Source organism: Hibiscus syriacus, unplaced genomic scaffold (assembly GCF_006381635.1).
Source record: "Hibiscus syriacus cultivar Baekdansim isolate YM2019G1 unplaced genomic scaffold, ASM638163v2 tig00111338_pilon, whole genome shotgun sequence".
Lineage (NCBI taxonomy): Eukaryota > Viridiplantae > Streptophyta > Magnoliopsida > Malvales > Malvaceae > Hibiscus > Hibiscus syriacus.
Genome location: NW_024063064.1, coordinates 3,565,530 through 3,590,751, shown reverse-complemented (window position 1 = coordinate 3,590,751; position 25,222 = coordinate 3,565,530). Strand labels below are relative to the sequence as shown.

General features: G+C 35.8%; 2 pseudogenes; both read left to right on the top strand.

Moving 5' to 3' along the window:
* The first annotated feature begins 864 nt into the window (after nucleotides 1–864).
* On the top strand, nucleotides 865–5,320 carry LOC120158990 (annotated as a pseudogene).
* Nucleotides 5,321–11,327: 6,007 nt separating this feature from the next.
* Nucleotides 11,328–21,140, top strand: LOC120159000 (annotated as a pseudogene).
* Nucleotides 21,141–25,222: the final 4,082 nt, after the last annotated feature.

Genomic DNA, 25,222 nt, shown 5'->3' with positions numbered 1-25,222 from the left:
AAAGAGATGAGGATTTGCGTTTCTTGGTTGGCTTTTGGTGGTCTTTAGCAACATTGAAAACGAAGCAACTAGGGTGGAGAAGAATGATGAAGAAAGAAAGGAACTTATTGAAGAATGACTCAATACTGATTTTCGCCACTGATAGACACACTAAGAAAACTTTAATATTAAATTTTGAGCCGAGGGAGATAGCCTTCTGGATGTAGTTTTCAGGCCATCGTTTAGTAAATTACGTTGTTAAGAGAGAGGGCTGTGTTAGAAAAAAGGAAGGAACTTTTAATCGGAAAGATAAAATGATGTAGTGGTTGAGGTACGCATAGGCTTGATGTCATACGCGAGTTCGATCCTCTACTCCCCCTTTAAAATATATTAATTATTTTCACCCAATCATGTGATGACACGCGTCGTCATCTAATTAGAGATTAAATTTAATTAAAACTATGACTAAATTGATAAAAAAAAATTTAAATCTTGAGGACTAAACATATATACTTATACTAAATTTTTTAACATCCATGTCAACTTATCTATTAAATGTTAATGACGAATGATTTGATTAACAACACTTAAACAGTTAAATGGTTTGATTGACAAAATTAAAAGATTGATGGTTAAAATTCAAAAAGGCAATAATTAAGTGGTCATAGTTATATTTTACCCAAATAAAAAATCCGAGCTTGAGAGTTGAGCCCTTAACTTCTCTCTATTATATCTAATCATATACTAAAGCTATTCTTAATCTTAATTAAATCCAAGTCTCCGCCACTCTTATTAATTGTCTACTTTACAAGACATAGCCCAACAAATCTTCAACTAAAACAGGACCCACCCAATTTACCTTCTTCAATTTCATTTCATCAGTTCTTTTTTTGGCAGCTCTCTCCCTCATTTTCTTACGCAAGTTCAGAGCTCGAGTGCTTAAAGGTTTAGATTCGATTTTTTCCATTGAAGTTTTTGTTGGTTTAGCCATTACTCAAATGTTCATCAAGATCCGTGCTTTCTTTGTTTTACCTGCGTAACCCAACTTCAAAAAAGAGGTATTTTTTCATTTCAATGTTAAGAAGAGAAGCTTAAATGTGGATTTGTCACTAAGCTTTGCATTTTCTTGAATCATACATTTTGATGGGGTTTTTTCATTATGGAAACTGATTTTGTTGTTTTGAATTGGATTTAATCACTGGGAAATAGTCCTGCTTTCATGTGAATTTTTCTTTCTTGTGTTTTTGTTAGTTCATAAGTGTAGACTGTGGGGGTAGTATTGAATTGTATTTCTACTTGAATTTAAGGGGAGTTTACATAACACCCTTGTCTTGATCTCATTGTAGCTCTTTGAAACATAGTTTTTGATGTTGTTGGACTCACAAATTCTCATCAAGCTTTCTTCAGCTACTAAATGAAGGGTGAAAAGTTATTCATCATTTGAAGTTTAAAGAATTCATTATCTGTGTTCTATTAAGCATTAAGAAACAATGGAGGTAAGTGTACTACACTTCGCTTTTATCAACCTTTTCTTATTCAAAACCAGATAAACTATGAAAATGTTTTCATAACAAACTTTAGTAGCTACTATTATTGAAGTTAAAAGCCATTTTCAATTATCAAGCTACTATTATTTTCTGAAGTTGTGTAGATCTGATCTTTTGTTTTATGTCACATGATATTGTTTTTCTGTTGGAAAGTTGGTCAAATGTTTCCTAAGGCTGTATTGGGAAAAAGTCAACATGAAAAATGCCATGAGTGTTTAAATAATATGTGTATATATTCTAGAAAATTTATATGTGTTCTTTCCATAGGCAATAGTCAAACTCAAAATCATATTCTTTATGCTAACTTTTTAAAAAATATTTTATATTATTTAAATTGGAAAAAAGGGCCAAGATCCATGGCATTGACAAACTAATAATTTTTAGTGCAGTGCATGTGTTTGATCTTTATCTTTTGATTGAGTTGACTGGGCATTCTTAGATTATGGGAAAAAGACAACAAAACGAAAGATGCAAACTCTAGCTTTTTCAAGGGCACACTTGCACTTATGTGCAGATTTTACCTGATCAGTTTTCTAATATTTCCAATTATAATATGTATATATATATATTCTGATATGCTCCTTTAATACAGGTCAGATGAACACAACCACTGTGAGATGTCTTGTGAACAGTATATCTCGGTTCATTCATCTGGTATCATGCCAGACAATAAAAATTGTTCCTGTTGAAAAGGACTATAGGAATATGCTAGTTGTGTTGAAACTTCTGAAACCGCTTCTTGATGATGTAATTGATGGAGAGATACCTTCAGATGAAATCCTATATAAAGAATGCGAAGAGCTAGATATGCTCGTTAACAAGGCTCGAGAGTTCATGGAGAACTGGTGTCCTAAGACGAGCAAGATTCACAGAGTAAGTTCAAGTTTGATCGTTACTGAATACATTTTCCTTTGGTGTAATGATCCCTAAGGAAGAAAAAAGAAGTGCTGGAAAATAAGGATTTCCTTTCTAGTTGATTTCTCTTTGTTTATTGTAGATTGCTAGAAAATCTGTATCTTGCAAATGTAACATAGTCAAATTTATAAATTTTTTAAACCATGCAGGTTCTGCAGAGTGAACATTTCTTGACAAAAATGCAAAGTTCTTCACTTCAGATATGTCACATATTATATAGATTGTTGCAGTCATCACCATCCACTTCAAGTATAGCCAGTGTTCAGGTATGAAAAAATAAAAATATCTTCTTTCATTTTATGTGTGGATGACAAAAATGGTATTCATATTCTTTCCCCCCTAGAAATGTGTGCATATTATATAGATTTTTACTATGAACGGCGGCTGGATGGCAAGTTCTGACTGCTGAGTTAGCTTTGAGTAGTGAGACTAATTGAAGTTCAACTGTTTCAGCACTGTATGCGGGAAATCAAATGTCTGAAGCAGGAGAGACCATCAAAAAGTATAGAAGAGGCTTTGGTAAGTAAAAAGGATGATTCTGTTCCCTGCACCGATCATCTGATAAATATTATGAGATCATTGAACTTGATGTCAAACCGGGAATTGCTAAAAGAAACCATGGCTGTGGCAAAAGAAAGAATGATGCGCAAGTCCACAATGCGAAAGGGAAAATAGACCAAATCAATCAGATTATGGATCTCATCTCCCGTATACGTGATTATATGCTTAAGATAGGTCACTTTGAACCCACAAGTGGCATTTTGATACCTCAACACTTCCTTTGCCCCCTGTCATTGGAACTTATGCCGGATCCTGTGTTTGTGGCTTCTGGGCAAACTTATGAAAGGGCTTCCATCCAAAAGTGGCTTGATAGTGGACTAACCATTTGCCCGAAGACCCGTCAACCACTTGCACATAAAAATCTCATTCCAAATTACACAGTTAAAAAGATGGTAGCAAGTTGGTGTGAGGAAAACAACTTGCAACTTTCCAACCATACTGTGCATGCTAAACTTGTTTCGGTCTCTTCTTCAAATCATATATCTTCTCAAGATTTAACCCAAACTGATACTTCACATTGCTTTGCAAACAGAAATAGTTCCACATCAAGGTCTTCTCTTGAAGTTGGAAATGGTTTAGATAAGAAGAAGAGTGACATCTCTTCTAGATTTAATGGAGAATGCAATGGATGTCAGAGGCGGGAGATTGACAAGTGTGATCACCGATCTCCTGATTGGTCATATATTCACAATAGAACTGGATCAGCCTCGAGTGAAATTTACAGAGCTGAGTCCAGTCCTGCTTCTAATGACTTGTCAACGAGGTCAAAGAAACTTGAAGCAAATGAGTTAGCTGCAATTTCATCTGAGGGCCTTGGCACTTTTTCTTCAACTAAAGAATCTGAAATTTCTCCCTGGATAATGGGAAAGCAGTTGCAGGTCTCCGAAACAAAAATAGAAGAGGCAGCCAATGGAAACCATAATTATAACAGATCATACTCAATTGCATTTTCTGGGTCAGGGTGTGATGATTTGACCACTGGTTCCCATGTGAAGAAACTAATAGACAACCTTCAAAGCCTGTCAAATGAAGTCCAAACTACAGCTGCTGCAGAATTACGCCTTCTTGCAAAGCACAATATGGAAAATCGTATAATCATAGGCCGCTGTGGTGCAATTGCACCATTAGTTTCTCTATTACACTCGGAGGTAAAGGTAACTCAAGAGCATGCTGTTACAGCCCTTTTAAATCTTTCGATTAACGAAGATAATAAGGCCATGATTGCAAAATCCGGAGCAATAGAGCCACTTGTTCATGTTCTAAAGTCTGGAAATGATGGAGCCAAAGAAAATTCTGCTGCTGCATTGTTCAGTCTTTCTGCCTTGGAAGAGTACAAGGCAAGGATCGGACGTTCTGGTGCTGTCAAAGCCTTGGTAAATCTTCTGCGTGCAGGAACGTTGAGAGGAAAAAAAGATTCCCTTACTGCTTTGTTTAACTTATCAATCTTTCATGAAAATAAGGTTCGTATTGTTCAAGCAGGTGCGGTAAAATACCTGGTCGAGTTAATGAATCCTGAGAGTGGGATAGTTGACAAGGCAGTTGCTCTTCTCTCGAACCTGTCAACAATTAGTGAAGGGCGTTCAGCAATTGTACGAGAAGGTGGTATCCCGGTAATAGTTGAAGTTGTTGAATCAGGATCACGTCGGGGTAAGGAAAACGCTGCCTCTGTATTACTGCAACTATGCCTTAATAGTTCCAAGTTCTGTACGCTGGTTTTGCAAGAAGGTGCTGTGCCACCCCTTGTTGCATTGTCTCAGACTGGCACCCCTAGAGCTAAGGAAAAGGTATGCAGCTTAGTTTTTTCCCTCCCTTACTGCTATGATGCATGCATTCTCTGCTCCGGGTCTCATTCAACCTTGGCAATTGTTTATCAAATTACATTTCTGATTACTGTATAATCTAACGGAAATTTTCTGGATGCGCATGTGAAAGAACATTATATGTTTCTTTTTTATACTTTTGCAGGCACAACAGCTTCTCAGTCACTTTCGCAATCAAAGAGAAGGTGCCACGGGGAAGGGCAAGACATGAAAACTGTCATATTTTTCTTTTCTTATTTTTTGGTATCTTTGACATATACGTTTTACCTCAATTGGTCCTCTTGCATCTCTCTTCATACATTCTTTAGCTTTCCAGCTATATGCATTAGCATTGTGAACTCTGTTCTTTGTTTCTTTTTAACCCCTTTCTTAAAGGTGGTTAGAGGGTTGGGAAATAGGGGCAAGCTTTCCCAGGAGGTGTTGGTTTGTCTATAATTTGCTGCGTAATTTTCCTCAGAACGTAGCTTGCATTGTACCGGGTGTAGGTTTACACTATTTTTATTGTTTCATTAAGTTTTTGTCTATGTAATAAGAAAATCTGTTCCTTGGCTTTTTAGATATATTGTATATATGGCATAAACACATGTTATCTGCTATAGTATATTGTTAAAATGTTATTTTGTTATCAAATATCAGCAAGTGGAGGCATAACTAAACAATGTATACAACGGTTCATTATTCTGACTGTTGTTTGCTTAGGCCTGTAAACGAACCGAACGTACACGAACGGAGGTATGTTCATGTTCGTTCATTTAATAAATAAACGAACATAAACGAGCACGAACATAAACGAACAAAAAAAAATTGTTCATGTTCGTTTATTAAGGAATATAACTTGTTCATGTTCGTTCATTTAATAAATAAACGAACATAAATGAACACGAACATAAACGGCATAAATTTTGGAGACCCTACCTAGGGGTGTAAACGAGCTGAGTCGAGCTTGCGTATTGTTGAGCTCGACTCGAACTCGAAATCGAAAACTTTCAAAGTCAACTCGACTCGAAAACTCGCGAGCTTAAAATTATCAAGCTCTACTTGAACTCAAAATATAATATTGAAACTCGACTTGAACTCGAAAAGGCTCGAACTCAAAAAAAAATTAAGAGCTCGATTCAATATCGATTCTGAGCTCGATTCAAGCTCGACATTGCCCCAAACACAAAGATGCTAAACCTATTCTCCCCCATCTTCTTTTATATAAGTTACCAACCCCGAGCTACTTGTTTGCTATTGATGTGGGATTGCATAAAGTTCCTCCACTTTCTTTCTTCCTCTCTCCTTCAACAACAGTCGAGATGAACACATATTGTGTTTCATGTGATTGCCGACCTTAATCCTTGGGATCAAACAAACATGTCCTTAGCTTCATGCTATGTAGAAGTTGAAAATTGGGAGATGAGAGAAGTAGGTTATTGTTCACACCAACTCATACATCAAAAACCATTCTTTCTCGGCTGGCTAAACTTCCATATCCAGATGGAACACAAAATTTGTTTGATGAAACGCGTTAAAGAACTTCTCAACCTATGGAATAAGGCCTCACCATTATTGGATTCTTGAGTTCAAAGTAAGCTGACTTGAGTTGCTTGTTGATCACTATTTATTTGTAAATTCGAATACTCCATTATAAATGAAAGAAAAGAAGATTATTTGAGTAGAAGAAACGGTGTTTAATACTTAACATCCCTTCCGGAATCCATCACCTTTGGACTTGGTTTCAAAAGCAATCGGTTTCTGGGACTCTTCTTTGCTCATCGGATAACCAGCTGGTGGCGCAGTCACATTGGGTTTCAGCGTAGTGGATGTTGACGGTGTTGGGTATCCAGCTTATGGATCATTCAAAAAGAACTAAATCATGTTAATATTATTGGGTTTTCCAAATAAAATTGGGTTAATTATGGAGTTGGTCATCAGAATATCAGATTAATTAATATTTTTAAGATACTTACAAACTGGTCACCAAAATTGATTGAAGAAGATTGGTTAAACATAAATGAATGAACATAAACGAACATAACCGAACGAACATAAACGAACATAATCGAACGAACATAACCAAACGTTCACGAACGTAAATGAACGAACGAGACATATGTTCATGTTCGTTCATTTAATTAAACGAACACAAAATCTTGTTCATGTTCGTTCATTTAATAAATAAACACACATAAACGAACTTCCCTCCGCATGGTTCATGAACGGTTCGCTGAACGTTCAGTTCATTTACAGGCTATGTTTGCTTGTTGGACCAAGAAAACTTAAGACCAAAGAAAGGGTGGTCAAGAGCCCAGCTCATTCATACAATTCTGGAATTCCCTCATGTTAGAACTAACAGCATCCTCAAGCAAATCAAAATTAGAGCTCTAACTGGACCAAGGATAACGTTGAAGTCACCTCCCACAAGCCAAGGGAGAGCGCCAACCATACTCTCCAAAGAATTCAACTGATCCCACAAATGCATTTTATTAGGCCTATCATTACTGGCACAGACAACAGTGATGATCAAAGATTATCCAACAAATGAATGCCTAATAGAAACAACCTGATCAGCTAATTGACAAACATTAAAATTCAAACCCTTTCTCTAAATGATCCAAATCCTTCAATTCACAGCATGAGAATAGTTGAAACTGTACTTCCAGTCATATAATTTAGTGCCCACAATAGTAGCAGAACTAATCTTCTTCACTCTTATCTCCAACAAACACATCACGTCCACATGATTCTTAGAAGCCCTCTGTAATACACGCACTTGCTTTAGAGGGTTATTAAACCCTCTAAATGTTCCAAAAGCAGACAATCAATTGTGAAAGAGGCAAACCACCTACAGAAATAGCACGGCAATCATCAATCTTCTTTCCCTTATTTAATAGGTTCTTCTTCATTTTTCATCTCATGTAATAGATTGGCCAACCCAAGTGAGGCATTCCTAGGCTTTCTAAAAGGACCCTATCCAACCACTGCTTCATCATTGTCAATAGCGCTTGACGCCTCAAAATTTTTCCAAACCCATAATAGCATGCTTAATTTTCTCCTTAACAGGCCTTTCCCACCTCTTTTAAGATTATTTTAAAAAAAATACACCTAAAATATCAAATAATTGCACCTTCAATTTAGAAAGAGCTTATCAATTGTTGTGCAAAAAAAAAAAAAACACTACCAAGACAATTATGAAAGATCTTGGTAAGGATAATTATGAAATTCTAATAGATGAGTCTAGTGATGTGTCTCAAAAAGGACAACTGACTTTATGTGTACATTATGTTGATGAAAAAGGAATGATAAAGGAACAATTTCTTGGAATTGTACATGTTGGAGATACCACAACTTTATCTCTTAAAGAAGCTATATTTTCTTTACTTAATGAGTATTTTTGAGTTTTTCAAGAATTCATAGGCAAGGGTATGATGCAGCTAACAATATGAAGGGTGAACTTAATGGTCCCAAAACTCTAATCATGAGAGAAACACAATTTGCATATTATATACATTGTTTTGCTTTCTGACTTCAATTAACTTTGTTGTTGTTTCTAAAAATAAAAATTAAAGATTATTATTGGTTTTTTGGTATAGTTTAAGACTTGTTGAATGTTGTTGGATCATCTTGCGAGTATTTTTTTTAAAAAAGAAAACAAACTAAAAAAATTGCAAAAGCCTTTGAAGATGGTGAAATTGTGATCGAAAAAGGTTTAAACCAAGAACTTAGTTTAGGTAGGCCAGTGATACACGTTAGGGATCTCATTATAAGTTGATTTTGAATGTGACTAATTTGAATTCTACAATACATGAGGTTTTGATTTGATTGGTAATGATGCTCGAAAAGTCAATAATGTGAGTTTTGCAATAGAGTCATTTGATTTTATTTTCATTATTCACTTGATGAAAATGGATTAAACCTAGGTTTACAAAGAAAAAAATCAATATTTTGTCAATGCTATGTCTCTTGTCACTTTAACTAAAAAAAGATTGCAAAACATGAGGGAAAACTAGCGTGATTCTTTTTTCTTTTTTTTTTTTGATACAACCACTTCATTTTGTAACAAGAATGAAATTGATATTTTTTATATTTATACTATGTATACTCCTCCAGGAATAAAGAAACCTTGTCGTTGGATACTATTAATATTCATCATTTTCGAATTTGAAGTGTTTTTTAGAGTTATTAATCTTCAACTTCAAGAGTAAAACAATCGATTTGATGAGGTTAGTATATAGTTATTGTTGTATGGTTCTTTGAGCCCACTTGATAAATTTTCTTCTTTTGACAAACAAAAGATACTTAGAATTGCTTAATTATATCCTGATGAATTTGCAAGTGTTGATAGACTAGGCCTTGATGATCGACTTGATGATTATATTGTTGATATGTGGAGGGATGATAGATTTTCGTTACTGAAAGATGGTGGTGAACTTTCTATAAAGTTAGTCGAGATAAAGAAGCATTAAGTATACCAAAAAGTCTATTTACTTATAAAATTGGTGTTGATTCTCCCCCATAGCAACCGTAAGTGTGGAAAGAGCATTTCTAAAATGAACATCATGAAGAATAGGTTGCGAAATAATATAAGTGATCAATTTCTAAATGGTTATTTAGTCACTTATATAGAAATAGATCTTTTTCTCTAAATTGATAATGAGGAAATTATGAAACTATTTTAAGGAATGAAAGTTAGTCGAGAATATTTGTAATTATTTTATTATTAGTAATTTTTTTAGGGTTTTAGAATGAATTGTTATTTTGGATTTTAGATTATGTAATTTTTTAATTAATAAATATTATAATATTTATTTTATACACTTATTTTTAAAATTTTAGATCCTTCACTTTGCACCGAGAGAGAACGTAATGTGCACCATAAATTATAATTAAAACTTGGATAAATTATAGAGTTGACCACTTTTGTTTTAATTTTATAAACGTATGGACACTCGATTCAAAAATATAAGTTTTGGTCACTTACGTTATCGTTTTATTAATATTTGGTTAATTACGTTATTGTTTTATTAAATTTAATACGTCAACTTCCGAGAATTTGATGACGTGGCATATTAGTGAAAAATTAATTTTTATTTTAACCCTTAAAATTTAGATAAATTACTAATAATGGGTGTTTGTAAATCCAAAATAATTTAGGATAATCAATTTACCCCTTCTTTCACTTGTTTTTTTCCCCGACCCTATCTTCTCTGTCGCTTTCGCTGCTTCGTCTGGGTTTTGTTTTTCTGTTTGGGTTATGAGAATATTGAAACATTTTGGATTGAGTGCTAAGAAAAGGGATACCATTGCTAAAGAATACCCTTATGTATTCGGGAGAAATAAGATGACTGATTTACCTAATGTGATGAGAGCTTTGAATCTACATGAGTGGTTTTTTTATTGGATTAATGACGAAATCACCGGTTGCTTCCTGATTGTATCCTCGGCGATCTCGACGAAGACCTTAGTAAGGATTTCCGAGATCCTTTCGAGAGAGTCCAGTTTTCAAGAACCCGTCCATACAATGATTGATTTCTTGCATAGAATTGGGTTTGGAGAGAATTCTTACTAGCACCGAGTTGCAAGAAAGGGGATTACATTCTCGAAACTATGTACGATAGTGCAAACGACATCGAAAGTTCTAAACTAGAGTCCCAAAACTATAGAGCGGAAGGTGAATTTCCTTCGCTATGAAATGGGTGTTTCTTTGGACTACCTAGACATATTCCCTACATTTCTATGTTTCCACTTAGAGAAGAGGATTAGGCCTAGGTACAGATGCCACAAATGGCTTATGGATAATGGTTTGTGCACTCGAAGCTACTCCATTGTAAGCATAGTTGCAACTGGTGAAAAGAGTTCCGTTGCTCGTCTTTCTCGTATTCATCCCAATGCTCCAAAATACTGGTTAGAGAGTTTCTCCTACCAGGAAAGTTGTCTAGATTTGGTTTTCTCAAATATGATTTTTGGATTGATATCCATTCTTCAAGTGAGACAGATGTCTTTCTTCTCGGTTAGTATCTTGCAACTGTTAATATGATATGTAGCTACATTATTTCGACTCTTCATTTTTCTATCGATATCGGTCGCTCGAGTAATAACAATTCACAAACAGAAAAACAAAACCCAGATGAAACAGGGGAAGCGGCGTAGAAGATAAGGTTAGGGAAGAAAACATGAGGAAAAAAAGTGTAAGTTGATATTTTATCATTAAATTATTTTGGATTTATAAAAAGATCCATGATTAGTAATTTATCCAAAGTTTAAGGGTTAAATTAAAATTAAACCTTTTTACTAACATGTCATATCATCAAAATAACGATCAGTGACCAAATCGTTCAAATCTTAATAAAACGATAATATAAGTGACCAAAATTTATATTTTTTAAATCGAATATACGTTTATAAACTGAAGCAAAAGTGACCAACTATGAAGTTTAACCTTGCTGAATAGTACTTCAATAATTTCCATATATACATATATAATATATCAAATTTTCGTTTGAAAATTACCGACTTTCTTTGTCTCTCTTCCCAAATCTCCCGCCGCCTGTCCAAGCGTCGCACCACCAATCTGTCGAAGCCCTCCCCTCTTCTTATTCTCCCTCCAACCCTTTTCTTTCCTTGAAGTCTCCGACAACCCAGGAAATTAGATAAGGTAATTTTTGAAACCCTAAACTTAAATTGAAGATTTCTACTTGTATAGTATCTCTGCCCCCGCGTCCGCTCTTTGCTAGTTCTTCAAATAAAGGATAGTACTTCCATTGATGCATTTTTATTCTAAACTCCCCCTTAAATTCCTTTTTTGTTTTAATTATGCGTATGTATTTTGTTTATTGATTTCTTTACTTAAAAATCCAGTATTGATATCTCTTGTTTGATAGCTGCCTGTTTACCTACTTTGCTAATCTCGAGATCTCTCAATTTCCCAGTTGGTCGGAATCCCAACAAAGGGAAAATATTGTATTCTCTAAGAATCTGGTGTTGTTTTGACCCGGGATTTTGTGCAGGGTCGGGAGAAAGAATCTCGGTGCTTAAACGGCACCTGACAGCTGACACCCTGGTGATATAATACCTTCCTGTTGTTGGGGTTACTGATGATTTTTTTTTTAAAAAGATATCGTTCCTCTTAGTTGCTTTTCAAGTGATTTATTTGTGTGTGATTCTTGTTTTTAGTCTCTGTGTTGTTTGTTTGTCTCTCTCTCATTGGAGGATAAAATTATGTAAACGGGTTTTTGTTTCCTTATATTGTAGGTATTTTGGTACTGGCTCACTTTACGTTCAGAGAGCATACACGCGCTCTCTTTTAAATCTAGCATTTCCCGCTATTTCTTAAAACACTTAAAACCAAAGCCATCCTTAGGAGCTTTTAGTCTATTCCTTATTCATAATATCTCTTCATTGTCGGCAGTTATGTTTTCTATTTTTCTTCCTGTTTCTGTTCTTATCTCATCTACAAGCGATGCCTATTTTAATTTTAAATCTTCTCTTTTTGGTTGAATTTTATTCTTGTCTAAGAAGAAATTTTTTAAGCATCTCTATATCTTTTGAAGAAAGCTTTAAAAAACCATCTTTACATTTTAGCTAGTAATATGTTTCTCCCTTTCTTGTCTCCTAATACCCTTTGTTAACTAATACTCCAAGGATTATTGTCTGTCGTATTGTTATTTCTTCCTCTAAAAGAAACTGTATGGTATTGATCCTATCCTCAAGTTGTTTTCAAATAAAGTACGGTATACATAACTCTCTAGTTGTGCCTTTTCGATAATCTAAATATAAATGATTGGAAAATTCCTTAAATAACAACTCTGTTTATATGAATTAGGCTTTCAGGAAGCCCATGGATCTCCTCCAAACGTATGCAGATAATATTGATGGTGAAGACCAAAGTCACCTGCCATCTACTTCATCTCCAGACTCTTCACCCCTACGACTCATCCCCTCCAAATCTGCTGCACCTAAGGTTGATGACACAATGCTGGCCCTAACTGCTGCAAAAGCACACCAAGCCCATTCGCAGCCCATTGATCCAACCCAACATGTTGTTGCCTTCAATCCAACCTATGAACAACTTTGGGCTGCTATTTATGGTCCAGCTCATCCATATGCCAAAGATGGCATTGCCCAGGGCATGCGCAACCACAAGCTGGTGATGAGAAATATAACACCTTCCACAAATATGGTTATGCTGCCAACCCTTCAGGAAACAACTATATTGGTGATTTGGATGCTTTGCAAAAGAATGATGCCATTTCAGTCTATAACATCCCACAACATGAGCTAAAGAAGCGAAGGATTGAGAAAAAGATCTTTGAGATGGAGATTATGGGTGGTGAGAATGAGGTTGATCCAACAGAGATTGATAATCCAGCTAGTGATGTGTGGTTGGTGAAGAACAAAAAGAGCCCTTGGGCAGGTAAAAAAGAGGGGCTGCAAACAGAGTTGACCGAGGAGCAAAAGAAGTATGCTGAGGATTATGCAAAGAAGAGAAAATAGAAAGGCCATCCAGTTGAGAAAGGTGAGCACGTGGTGGATGAGACTACTTTTCATGGAAAAGAGGAGAGAGACTACCAAGGAAGGTCTTGGACTGCTCCTCCCAAAAATGCAAAAGTAACAAATGATCATTGTTATATACCAAAGAGATTGGTACATACTTGGAGTGGCCGCACTAAGGGTGTCCCAGCTATTAGGTTCTTCCCCAACTATGGGCATTTAATTCTCTGCTGGGATGGATACTAAAGTGAAGATCTGGGATGTGTTTAATTCAGGCAAGTGTATGAGGACATATATGGGTCATTCAAAGGTAGTGAGAGATATTTCATTTTGTAACGATGGCACTAAATTCTTGACTGCTGGATATGATAAGAACATCAAGTATTGGGATGCTGAACCCGGACAGGTTATTTCAACTTTCTCAACTGGGAAGATTCCTTATGTAGTTAAGCTTAACCCTGATGAAGATAAGCAGAATATTCTGTTAGCTGGAATGAATGATAAAAAGATTGATCAGTGGGATATTGATACTGGACAAATTACACAAGAGTATGATCAGCATTTAGGGGATGTGAATACCATTACATTTGTCAATAACAATAGGAGATTTGTTACTTCAAGCGATGACAAGTCACTTCGAGTGTGGGAATTTGGAATTCCTGTTGTTATAAAGTATGTTAGTGAGCCTCACATGCACTCCATGCCATCTATTTTACTTCACCCCAACACTAATTGGCTTGCCGCACAAAGTTTGGATAATCAAATTCTTATTTACAACACCCGGGAAAGATTTCAGCTTAACAAAAAGAAAAGGTTTGCTGGGCACATTGTGGCTGGCTATGCTTGCCAAGTCAACTTTTCACCAGATTGGCGGTTTGTTATGAAGGAGAGTTTTCCGTGCCTTTTTGCTTTGTCATTGAATAAAGATGGTAAAATCGAAGCCTTTAGAAAACAATCCCCCTTGGGATGGTGGTGGGATGTTCCAATGAGGAGGAATTTAGTGGATTGGAGTTGGAACAGTGGATGGACATGATGGCGCTGTTGCGCGAATTGCCCATTGAAGCTTCCAAGGATGATGCTTGTGTGTGGTCAGGAAATGGGGAGGGATCGCTTTTGTATGAAGCTTATGTATGCAGCAAATGAAAATGATTTTCTACGGTTCAAAAAAGTATGGCTTGGTGTTGCCCCTCCTCGCGTTGAAGCTTTTGTTTGGCAAGCAGCTCATCAAAAGTTGCTGTTAATGTGGAACTCTTAAAGCGCTGGGTCGTGCTTGATGATTCTCTGTGTCTGTTGTGCGGATTGGCTCCCAAGTCGGTGGATCATTTATTTGTTTCATGTGGAGTGGCGTGGGATCTTTGGATGAAGTTTCTAAGGTTATGGAATGTGATGTTCGTGTTGTCAGAAGGTCCGGTTAATCTTATTGATGTGTGGGGGAATTTAGTTTCGAAATCAAGTATTTGGGCCTTTATTCCAAGTGCGGTTTTGTGGTCGATATGGAGTATTTAGGTATGAGATTGTCTTTGAGAAAAAGAAGTTGGATTGTGCTCAACTGTTCGTTTTAGCTAGATATAGAGTAGCTTCATGGTTTACTACAAAACATCCTAAGCTTATGATCCCAGTTGACTGTCTTGTGGGGATCCGTCTCTGGCAGATCATTGTCCAAGTGTCCCAAGAGGTCATTCTGTTGCTTCATCATGGTGCCCTCCTCCCTCTGGTTTTTTTTTTAAGGTTAATGTAGACGGGGCAATGGATAATCAATGGAGAAAAGGGGGTATTGGTGGAATGCTTAGAGATTCAGCTCGAAAGGTTTTAGGGTCATTTTCGGAGAGCATTGGTTTTGGGCCTCCTATCTTGGCAGAGCTTATGGCGGTGAAGGTTGGTCTAAGTTTATGTGATGAGTGCAAGGAAGGAATTCGAAAAAGAAGGAAGATTGCAGAAGAGAAGCAGAAAAGATTAAAGAATTCAGAAATTCATTCATTAATTCAAGCATACTCCTCCCTTTCAGGTACATTATTTTTATACAATAGTACTATGGAATCTAATAAGCCAGCTGGCACTAATTCTAACTGATTTCTGTTACTGCATCTTAACATTGGGCTGCTCAAATAGGCTACACCGTTGCTGGGTCTTCAAAGGCTGATGGGTTAATGAACCTGTGCTCCTCACGTGCAATCTACTACTTCAGGTAATAATCCCCAATCCTTCAGCAATCCCTAACCCTTGTTTTGCATTTCCCCCAATTCCTTCTTCACCTCCTCGATCGCTTTCTCTTCCTTCCCCTCGTCCTTCTCCCCCGACCAAGACAATACCCGGCGTTGGAGCAGATCCTTGTCCCCAAGGATCAAAGTTGGGAAACTGTCCCCGAAGAACGGTATAGTCCTCCCAAGTATCACAGGATTCGTCCGGGTTCGTCCATCGCACCAACAGTTGAGTCACAGGTTTTTGGTTCCTGTTGACTATCCTTCTTCCCCTGATCTGAGAATGCTCAATTCTAATCTGACCTTCCTCATTCATTTCAGGAGGTTTTGTAGAAAAAGTTGTTGATTCGCCAATATGCTTCTTCAAAAGGCTCACGTGGAAAACCGGATGTAATTTGGATGTCTCTGGTAATTCCAAACGGTAAGCAACCTCACCAATCTTTTCTGTAATTTTATAAGGGCCATAGAATCGTGTTGCTAACTTTAGGTTTTTGCGCAGGGCCAATGATGTTTGGCGATAGGGCTGTAATTTCAGGTACACTGCTTCTCCCACTGTAAAAGTTCTCTCAGATCTCTTCTTATCAGCTTTTTGTTTCATTCTATTAGCTGCATTTTCTAATTGTAACTTGACTAGCCTTCGAATATCCTCTCTAGTCTGCATTAGGTCACTAACAGATTGCACTGATGAATCTGTTTGCCACATCATTGTAGGGGGTGGGTAGCCATATAAGACTTGAAATGGTGTTAATTTTAGGGCTGTATGATAGGTGGTATTATACCACCACTTGCTGTGATAACCATTTAGCCCACTGCTTTGGTTGAAAAAAACACAGACCCCTTAAATATTGTTCAAGACACTGATTCATCCTTTCAGTTTGTCCATCAGTCTCTGGGTGATAAGCAGTACTGAATAGGGTCTTAGTACCCAGCTGCTTCATTAGTTCTCTCCAAAAGAGACTAGTGAAAGGTTTATCCCTGTCTGAAATGGCCACTTTAGGCTGGTCATGAAGCTTATAAATATTGTCTAAATACATCTTAGCAACCTCAGTAGCCGTATAAGGATGTGATAGAGCCAAAAAATGATTGTACTTGGTGAACTTGTCAACCACCACCAAGATACAATTTTTCTTCAAAGAAGTATGTAAGCCCTCTATAAAATCCATAGTGATTACCTCCCAAGCCTGTTGAGGAATAGGTAATGGTTGAAGTAGACCAGGTTTAGCAACATGCTCCACTTTAGTTTGCTGGCATACTGTACAAGCTCTAACATAATTAGCCACCATATCCTGAAGCTTAGGCCAGTAAAAATAACTTCTAATTCTTTGATAAGTGGCCTGAACTCCTGAATGACCTCCATGAGGTGAGTCATGTAGAGTTTGAAGAATCTGTAATCTAAGAGAACCATTAGTACCAATATAAACCCTGTCTTGAAATCTGAGAATTCCTTTGGAAAACTTCCACTTAGGATCAGCAATAGGATTCACAGTTAGAATGGAAATCCACTCAGTAGCCAATAAATCCTCTTTGTAACTGTCCTCCACATCTTGAACCCAAGTAGGAATGATTAGGGTAGTTCTCATAGCAAGACACTGACCCTGATCTTCCCATTGTCTGGATAAGGCATCAGCCACAACATTTGATTTACCTTTTCTGTATTGGATAGAATAATCCAATCCTAATAACTTTGTCAGCCCTTTTTTCTGAATAACAATAGTTAGTTTCTGCTCCAATAAGTATTTTAGAGGTTCATGATCAGTTTTGATGATAAAAGGCTTGCTTTCCAAATAGTGTCTCCATTTGGAAACTGCTAATAAAATAGCAAGGTATTCCCTCTCATAAATAGATAGAGCAGCATGTCTTGGACTGAGAGCTTTACTTAAAAATGCTATAGGTCTGCCATCTTGAGATAAAAAAGCCCCTATGCCTCCAGAGCTGGCATCAGTTTCCAAATAAAAACTTTTAGTAAAGTCTGGTAGGGTTAGAACAGGTGCAAGACACATAGTTTTCTTAAGCTCTTCAAAAGCAGTCAAAGTTGCACTGTTCCACTTAAAACAGTCCTTCTTTAGCAACTGAGTCAAAGGTTTACTAATAGCAGCATAATCTCTGATAAATCTTCTATAATAGCCTGTCAATCCCAAAAATCCTCTCAATGATTTTAAGGATTTAGGCAAGGGCCAATTTCTCATTGCTTCGACCTTACTAGGATCAGTAGCAACCCCAGCAGCTGAAATAATATGTCCCAAGTATTCTACTTGGGTCTGGCCAAAGAAACACTTAGACATCTTTGCAAATAACTGATTACTTTGCAAAATATCCAAAACCAATTTTAAATGCAGAACATGATCTGTTATAGAGCTGCTGTGAACTAATATATCATCAAAAAACACCAAAACAAACTTCCTAAGGAATGAACTAAATAATTCATTCATCAAAGCTTGAAATGTTGCAGGAGCATTAGTTAAACCAAAGGGCATTACCTTAAATTCATAATGGCCCTGATGAGTTCTGAATGTTGTTTTATAAATGTCCCCCTCCTTGATTCTGATCTGCCAGTAACCAGACCTTAGATCAATCTTTGAAAAATAGACAGCCCCATGTAGCTCATCCAATAAATCTTCAACAACAGGAATAGGAAATTTATCCTTAATTGTCATACTGTTCAATTGTCTATAATCAACACAGAACCTCCATGTACCATCCTTCTTTATAATTAGAAGACATGGAGAAGCAAAAGGACTTTTGCTAGGTTGTATAATAGAAGAAGACAACATAGTAGCAGTCTGTTTTTCCACTTTAGCTTTTTGGTTATGAGGGAATCTGTAAGGCCTTAAATTAACAGGCATAGAATCAGGCTTTAAGGTGATAGCATGATCATGGGTTCTTGTAGGTGGAAGACCCTTAGGCTCAGCAAAAATAGAACTGTACTTCTCCAATAATGGTTGAATAGCTGTAGGAATAGGCCTTGAACTTTCTGCCATAGTCAGTAAAACAATATATCCCAATAGAGCAGAATTTGAAACTGTCATCTTCAATAGTGTAGCTCCTGAAATCTGTTGCAAAAAACTTGAGGGTTGTTGTCCATGTATGACAATCTGTTCATCTTGATGTACAAAACTGAGTGTCAGTTTGTTAAAGTCCATCAAGATAGGGCTGAATAACTTCATCCAATCAACACCTAGGACCATATCACTTCCCCCCAATTGAAGAAGTCTAAAATCATGAATAAAAGAATGTCCCTGCATTTGCCATTCCACCCTGTTACACCTGGCTGCACTGTAAAGCTGCTGTCCATTAGCCACTGTAATAGCTAAAGGATATGGTGTAGTCACCTGAATCCCTGCATCAGCCCACTGAGGTGTTAAGAAACTGTGGGTGCTACCACTGTCAATTAATATGTTCAGTGGTCTGCCTAAAATAGTGCCTTGAATTCTGAGTGTATTATGACCAATACACCCAGTGATAGCATTCATAGAAATTTCTAGGCTCTCCTCTTGTTGTAGGACTTCCTGATCTGACTGATTTGGTAAAGTTTTTGTGGATAGAACAGGTTCTTCTTCAATCATCATATTCAATTGTTTTGTCTTGCATTGATGCCCTGGAGAGAACTTCTCTCCACACTTAAAACATAGATTATTCTGTCTCCTGTAATCCAATAGGTTCTGTTTTGGAGGCATACTAGCTGAACTTTTCTGCTGTGGAAGTGGTAAATTAGGTTTAGCAATAGGTAATGGGTTTGGGTAGGGTGGGTTTCTAAAAATTGCTCTCCCTCTTTTATTCTCATATTCCACAGAAAGCTCATACAATTTGGCTTGTCTGCAAGCTTCAAAAATGTCTTTGGTTCCAAAGCCTTAACTCTTTGCTTAATATCTTCTCTTAGCCCACTAATAAAAAGAGAGACAAAAAACTCCTCACCCAGAGTAGGATTCTGTAACAGTATATGAGGCTGTAATTCCTCAAACTTGTCCTGGTACTCCTCCACTGATCCCTTCTGCACTAACTTTGATAATTCCTCAACTATGTCAGCAAAGGACCTATCACAGAATCTATGACAAAGATCTGCCTCAAATTCATGCCATGTCACATGATGCTTCTGCATAATATACCCATCGAACCATATTTATGCCTTCCCCATTAAAAACATTGTAGCCACCTCCACCTTTTGTTCCTCTGCAATATTACATAAAAAAAATTCGAGGCATTTTTGTATCCATCCTCTAGGATTATTTCCTTCAAAAAAAGGCAGCTCGATCTTGGGTCTATGCCACATTAACCCTGTAGTATTAGAAGAACCTCCATTGCCTCTTCTATCCATTTCCAAAGTAACTATATTATTTCTGACTGCACTGTTTTCTCATGCGTTTATATCATTCTTAAAACTAGGTAAATCCCCTGGTTTGGATCTTAGAATTCCAGGTTCATCCGGTTTATAAGTAAACCTAGTCTTATCATTAAGCACTGTGACTTTTACAGTTTGTTTTCCCTCTGTTTTAGAAGCATTAGGGGACTGTACCTGCTCATTATCAGACTGGTTCTGCTCTCCATTTCTACCAGTTAAAATCTTTAATAATTCTTCCACATACCCTTGATTAGTGGCCATCCTGGATTCCAATGCAGAAAGTCGATTTTCTTGATTCTCCCACCATTTAGGAATTTTCGTGTCACCTGAGATTGCTTGACCAAATTTGATAACTCCTCCAGTTGTTTCTGTAATGCTGAAATTTCTGGTGTTTCAGTCATACTTTGATTTTTCTTTGGCATTCCAGTAACGATTTGCCGGAAAATTTTGGCTCTGAGATACCAATTTGTGATGAATGCAAGGAATTCGAAAAAGAAGGAAGATTGCAGAAGAGAAGCAGAAAAGATTGAAGAATTCAGAAATTCATTCATTAATTCAAGCATACTCCTCCCTTTCAGGTACATTATTTTTATACAATAGTACTATGGAATCTAATAAGCCAGCTGACACTAATTCTAACTGATTTCTGTTACTGCATCTTAACATTGGGCTGCTCAAATGGGCTGCACCGTTGCTGGGTCTTCAAAGGCTGATGGGTTAATGAACCTGTGCTCCTCATGTGCAATCTACTACTTAAGGTAATAATCCCCAATCCTTCAGCAATCCGTAACCCTTGTTTTGCATTTCCCCCAATTCCTTCTTCACCTCCTCGATCGCTTTCTCTTCCTTCCCCTCGTCCTTCTCCCCCGACCATGACAGTTTATTTCTGGATTCTGCTTGGAGCAACAATAGGCGACTCATCATAGAAACCGACTGCAACAAAGCTGTGGAGTGGATCAAGGAGCCTGGTTCTTGTTCTCCTCTGTTTGCCTCATTGGTGAAGGAGATTGCTGCAATAGTACTGGAGAGGAACGTGATTTTGAAAGTTATACCGAGATGTGGGAATTGGGAGGTTGACAGTTTAGCTAAGTCAGGTATTGGTTAAGGATGGTGGTTGTTGCTCGTGTCCTGGGTTTAATTCTGTATCGAGTAGATTTTTAGATGGTCTTTGTTGAGGTTGGATTTGTGTTTTCCGGGTGATTGGTACTGTGTTTAGTCATTAGGAGTGTTTCTGGAATTGTACGAGGTTCTCTGTTGCTGTTTTTGTATTGACTTTTGGTTGTTGCTTTTCTGTTTTTGATTGGTAATAAATTTTGGGCACTCTTTTCTTCCTTTCAATGTTCGTCTAGATACATTTCCGTATCTTGACAGTTATGAAAGGGTTTTTAACTAGGCCTCCCACTCTTATTAGAAAAAATTAAAAAAAAAAGTTGTAAAGTTTTCTCAAGATAGCTGCGATGGAATTTGTAGTTTTGAACTAATGTTGCATGCACATTTTGTCCTTGCCTGTTGGGGATTATAGACAAGATGCTGAGCAATTTCTATTTTTTCTTCTCTCGACTGTTGTTACTGTCTGATTTTCCTGGAGGTTCTAATCCTCCTCTCTAGGATAGGTGACATTAGTTCAGATATATTTATCATCTTTTGGATTTTTTTATGCTGAATTAATGGAAAAAGTTATGCATTATGTTACATTTCCTTCTGCTCTTTAATTATGTATACTAAAAATGATATTTTCGATGTAGAGGAATGATACAGATGCGTATCAAATGCGTCAAAACTTATCACGTTCATTTTCTGGGAAACGATTAAACCGTTAGAATCCATCCAATTCTGCTTTTTAGTTTTATTTTAAAGGTCGATTCATGAATTGGAATTCAAATTGTTTTTAATTGATGAACCTAAAGTGGACATTATTCGAACCCAAAGAAAATAAGAAAAATTAACCCAATCAGAAATTGATATAAAATACTTCCATTAGAGGCTCCATGAACACTGAAGTACCAGTGAAAGTGTTTCATTTTGTTCACGGCGGATAGGGCTGTAAAAAGTTGACCCGACCTGCAAAATGACTGAAACCGACTCGACTCAAAATTATTTTTAACCTGCGTTGTAGCTATCTGAAAACCGACTCGAGTCGAATTGGTGTTTACTGAATCCGAGTTGGACTGGAAATTGTGGATCCGAACCCGACATGAGAACGACCTGAACCCGAATTGAACCGAAAAAATGATACCTGAAACCGACCCGCATTCGACTGATATGAACCCGAAACCGAGATTGACCTGGTAAATAACTGGTATTATCTGCCATATTTTCAACCTGGCCTGTTTTTAACCTGACCTGTAAATGATCCGACTTGTTAATGACCTGATCAGGTATTTACCTGACTTGTATATTACCATTGACGAAATTATAAGATTTTAATAAAATTATGAGTTTTTTTAGCATGTAATTAAAAAATTAATATTATTACTTTTTAAATGTTATAATAAAATATTTATTATGATAATTAAATTAATAAATAGACCTATCATATAAAATTATTTAATAAAATTAAAAAATTATTTAAATGTAAATTAGATAAAACATGATTAATAATGCAAAGGAAAATTAATATAGTTTAATTTATATAAATTATATAGTTTAATTTATATAAAGAAAAAATAATATTAATAATGAAAGTATTTATTATGTAATATATATTAACGTTTTACATTATTAATATAAATAATTTTGGCAATGAAATGATAATTAATTTGATAATAAATGAATATTAGTATTGAACGTGATTAATTCTCTAAAATATAAATATAAACTATAACGTTTAATTTTTGTACAAAAAGTTATCTAACAATTATAACATAAATAAAAAATAATATAAAATAAATTTAATTGATAATGATAATTTAAATAACATTTAATATAAAATTTGAATATCATTCGAGTCAATTCAAGTTGAATACAATAAAATGAAAAAAAGACTTTTTAAGCTCTCAGATCTTATAACAAAAATGTTATAAGGCTAAAAGCCTAACTTTGCTACCAGAAATTTCTTCATCGAGCTTTTATATCGAAATAGCTGCCAACATTGTTAAATTACGGGCAACTTTTAAAGCTACCTACATAATTTAACATGAGTAACTATTTAAAAAAAATGACAGTTTCAACAATCTATTTAAGTCATACAAATAAAATGAATTACAAGGCAACAACAGGCAGCAACATGTAGCTGCAGGTAGCAAAGGCAGCAACATGCAACAACAGACAGTTGCAGGTAGAAATTTTGTATTAAACAAACATTTAATCAGCGGTAAAGCCAAAGGGAATACGATGGCCAACAGTGCAAACATTTTCGACTTTACCAAACCCTTACATAATCAAACATTCAACATTGTTTATGAAAATAAAATTAATATCAAGCAAAATCAGATGTGTTATTTTGGACAGAAGCATCCTACAAAAAAAAAACAAAAGCATCAATAAAAATTTGTTTCAGTTAATGTTAAACATAATAAATACAATAAGTAATTAATAAGTAAAAGTTACCTGTAAACGAAAGAAACAAGATTGAATCGTAAATTTCAATGGTTTCACTTAACGTTAACACCCTAAAAAATTAAAATTAAAATTAAAATAATTAATAAACAGTTTGAAATATTGAGATTAAAATAAAAAATAAAACAATTATATCATACCTTTACATAACAGAGTCATTAACCACATTAAGGTAGTCTTCATCCTTATCCTCCGGCTCAAAACTATGCAATCAATTACGGGTTGTAACAAAAATCTCAACATTTTTTTGGTAAGAGTGAAACTCTTAATTTGTTCAAAATTCTACCCCCATACTAAAGGACAATTTAGATGCAACTGAAGTAATTGGAATAACCAATATCTCTCTCGCCATGTGAGAAAGTACAAGATATGAAACACGTTGATTTTTCCAATACTCCAAAATATCAAAGTCCGATTCTCCAATACGAGGGACAAGGGACAAACTGATGTACAGTCAACATCGGATCGTCCACTCCTTGAAGCAGCTAAATTGGCATCAAAATTCTGAAAAACAAAAGACAAGAAATTAGTAAATAAAAACAGGAAATAAATAAGTTAAAATTCAAGTAGAAATTATATTAACTAACCTTAAATAAATCTGATTTTCTAAATGTTCGAGGTCGATTGGAACTTGAGCCACTTCTGTCCAAGGATGTACTACTTTGGATAGAAGAAGAATAAGAAGAATAAGAAACACAGGGTGCATTTTTTGAATAAAATACATATAACTCAAGAAACTCATCATAAATGAGACTTACCCTTCGTTGAACCTCATCCTCAACATAAAGAACATTGTACAACTCCTTAAGAAGTTATAATTCGAGGATCAAGTAAAACAGCAAAAGACAGAATCATAGAGTGACCAGACCAATATTTCTCATAAAGTTCAAGCATGGGTCATGCCATTGCAGAAATACCTTCACAAGGATCATTATGAGCATCACACAACAATTTCTCAATTGCAACAACGTTATCCAAATACAAGTTAGAAGTGGGATACTTAGAACCAGAGAATAGAGTAGTAATTTCATACAAAGGCTCAAGAAAATCATAGATTGTTTGAACTGTTTCCCATTCATGATCAGTAATGATATTCAACTCATTTTCCCTATTAACAAACAAGTTAATTCCTAATCTAGACTCAGGTGCCCTATGAATAATCAAGTAAGTCGAATTCCAATGAGTAGGAACATATAATATTAACTTACCAGAGAAAGAAGAATCACAGTCTTTAACATCTAATTCAAAGGCTCAAAGTCGAGAGTCAGAAGAATCAATAAACTTAACAATATGACGTAATTTATTAACAGAAGAATCAATTACCTTCAAACCTTTTTGAACTATCAAGTTCAAAATGTGGCCAACACACCTTATATGGAAGTACTTACCATTGCAGGGAAGAGGATAAATGACATTCAAATAATCTTTCAGTCTCTTAACCATTCTATCATTTGCAGAAACATTATCAAGTGTAATGGTAAATGCTTATTTTTCAAGACCCCATTCGCCTATCATCTTTTTCACAAACTTAAAGATAGACTCATCATCATGAGGAGGAGGAAAACGATGAAAATTAAGTATTTTAGACTGAAGTTTCCAGTTATTATCAACATAATGAGCAATAAGGGAAAAATAAGAACTTGAAGTGCAAGCAGACCAAGCATCACATGTAAAACAAACACGACTAGAGACAAAATGCATTGAATCAAGCCGTATTTTTTTATGCTTTTCATGCTTCAACATGCTATACTTAGTAGCATTATACCTAGATATATCCTTAACAGAAAAATTAAGGTAATGATGTAAATCCCTAAGTTTGTCATGCTCAACAATACT